Here is a 3024-nt window from a genome sequence, read left to right as displayed (position 1 = left end):
TGCACCTTCCCAGTGAGTACAGTAAAACTACTGTCTCGATGCCTCTGCACATACATATACCAAATTAGCCTCAAACATCCGGCATAGTCTAGTCACAGACCCACTCACAGATACAAATGTAGTTATAAATATCACTATAGTACTTCATAGTGAGACATATCAATATCAACATGGATATAGATATAAATACAACTATCGATGTAGTTATAGGTATAGATATGATAAAGCTACAGATAGTGACAGCAGATATTGGCATAGATATAGATACAGTTATTGACAGTTAAGACAGATATACATGAAGATAGAGATGGACATGTAAGTATAGATTTCTCCATGTTTAGCCTCCTTAACCTATTAATGCAGAAGCTGGACACTGTGCTGTCTGCTCAGCAACGTATCCCTGTTCCTTCTCATTAGACGCTAATCCCAAAGCTCAAGCAGCCATCTTTTCTGAAGCCTGATTGTTCATTGAGTTTCCTCAGACAGAGTGTTTGTTAGCAGAAACCCCCATACCTGGACTATTCACCTGTGCTGAGTCTGTGCTCACATGCTTCACACAGGAAGTCATTCATTCACTACTCCAGGTGTTGCTAATATTTCCATATTTTAGAAGGAGGTTAAGAAAATGGCCCAAAGCTGTGTAGGTGAGGAGTGCGGGGGCTGGGTTTGAACCTGTGCAGATTGGCTCCTAAGGGCATGCTCTGAGCTCCCACAGTCCTCCCAGCTGGGTGCTTGAGGTGCTTGGCTCCCTCACATGATCAAGATTAAATCAGAATTTCAAACACATTTACAGGATAAGATAACGCCAAAGTCATTTCTTTGTTATTTGATTAAGAGAAGTGTATTGGATACCTAAGTTTGCTATAGCAAAGTACAACAGCCTGAGGGGCTTAAACCTCCGGAATTTATTTCTCACAGTTCAGGAGGCAAGAAGTCTGAGATCAAGGTGTCGGCAGGGGGGTCTCTTCTTGGGCTTAGCTCTGGGCATGAAGTTGTCCGTCTTCATGTTCACACCACATTCTCCCTCTATGTGTCTGTGTCCCCATCTCTTCTTATAAGGATGTCGGTTATATCAGATTAGGGTCCACCTAGTGACCTGATTTTAACTTAATTAAAGATTCTTCCTCCAGCCCTGGCTGGCTTGCTCAGTGGTTAGAGTGTTAGAGAGTGTGCCTCGGTAACAAGCACACACACACACATTTGAGAAAGGGATTGTGGGTACCTCAGTGGATTAAAAAATCATAAGGATGATTGCTCAACCCTGAACTTTGCACAGGGGTTGGGATCATCTATAAATATAACAGTTCCATGAGAACCGAACAGTTGGGCTCGGCAGGAAGAGAGGTCTTAGAGCCAGGCTAGCATGGAGAGCAGGACTTTCAAATGGTGAGTTACCCACAAAGGGGCGGGTCGCATGGCTGCCAACCTGAGCTTAACTCCCAGGGGGTGAGAGAGAAGAAGACCCTCAGGAAGGTGTACCCATCTCATCTAGTAGCTGTAATCCCTCCCCATCATGCTCTGCCTGTGGTTCCTGAGCTGGGAAGAGAAATCCTAAATCCTCAGTCACTAAGTTGTGCCTCCAAATACTGGTCAGCTAAAACAGAACTGCAGCCATGAACCAGAATGTGCCTCGTCTTGTGGAGGAAAGTCCTGCTCCATGACTGACCTATTAGTCATCTGTTCCCGAAGCAGGTGGTGACTGAGAAGTCGGTGCCTGCTTCCTGAGGACTGCTCCACCATGCAGTGGCTGATGAGGCTCCGGGTCCTTTGGGGCACTAACAAATACTGACACACTTTCCATCCTGTCCCAAGGCACTCGCACTCCCAGTCTGTATCAGCAACTGGCGCCCCGAGATGGAATGACCATGATAGACCTGAGAAATTTAACTTTGCCAGTGATGTCCTGGATTACTGGACTCAAATGGAGAAGGTGAGGAGGCGCCTGTGATGGGGGGAGGATAGGTGTGATCTCTCTGGCTTATCTTGCTCCTCAGAGGCTGAAGGGCACAGACCCGATGCAGCCAATACAGGCCGACCTCACCTTACCAGTGTCATGGGAAAAGCTTATGTTTTGGGGTTCAATTCTCAATTCTCACCCTGGCCACTTCCGCACTTCTCTGAGCCTCAGTGGTTCTATCTGTGAAATGGGGGACAATCTCACTTAAGAAACAAGCAGGTAAAAGTATCTGGTACACAGTCAGATAATTGTGACCAAATGCAAAGTTCTAACTACAAGGTCAGCAACTTGATGGTAATGTGAATTCTGGCCTTCCACTAATGGGACTGTGAGCTTAACTGGGATTCAGCTTATCAAACTGGGGCTCAACTTCAGGCTGCACTCAGAGGGAAGGGACAGGCCCCCTGCTGGTGCCCCTGCGCACCTGACACGTAGAGCTCAGTCAGGTGTCCCCCTGTGGGGAGAGGAAGGCCACTGCAGGCCTCGCCACCAGCGACTACTTGGGTGTGGCATTGGGGTCTGTCCAGAGAAACCAGTCCCTGCAGCCTCTAGAGTTTACAGGTCTCTTCAGAAGAAACCAAGTGCTTGAAACCAAAAGGGGAGCCGTGATGTCTACCCCAGGGGATGGGGTGGACAATGGGTGGTGTCCCAGCTACTAAGTCCCAGCTGGTGATGATCACAGTGTGAAAAGTTACCCAACATTATCTTTGTACAAAGAGAGAATCCACCTACAATGCAGTCAGAGAGTTGATGTCAGAGAGTTTTGTTTTGTTTGTTTTTTTAAATATATTTTATTGATTTTTTACAGCGAGGAAGGGATAGGGATAGAGAGTTAGAAACATCGATGACAGAGGAACATTGATCAGCTGCCTCTTGCACACCCCCCACTGGGAATATGCCCACAACCAAGGTACATGCCCTTGACTGGAATCGAACCCGGGACCCTTCGGTCCACAGGCCGACGCTCTATCCACTGAGCCAAACCAGTCAGGGCAATGTCAGAGAGTTTAAGTTTCCCATGTCTAGTTCTAAAATACATTTTTTTAACCTGGTCTCATGATCTGAAG

At 46.9% G+C, this 3024-nt stretch overlaps 1 pseudogene; it reads left to right on the top strand.

The window, feature by feature from the left end:
- The first annotated feature begins 1738 nt into the window (after positions 1–1738).
- LOC102432683 overlaps positions 1739–3024 on the top strand; it is a 31733-nt pseudogene continuing 30447 nt past the window's right edge.

Source organism: Myotis lucifugus, unplaced genomic scaffold (assembly GCF_000147115.1).
Source record: "Myotis lucifugus unplaced genomic scaffold, Myoluc2.0 scaffold_480, whole genome shotgun sequence".
Lineage (NCBI taxonomy): Eukaryota > Metazoa > Chordata > Mammalia > Chiroptera > Vespertilionidae > Myotis > Myotis lucifugus.
Note: the sequence above shows the minus strand (reverse complement) of the source record. Positions and strands in the feature narration are given on the sequence as shown.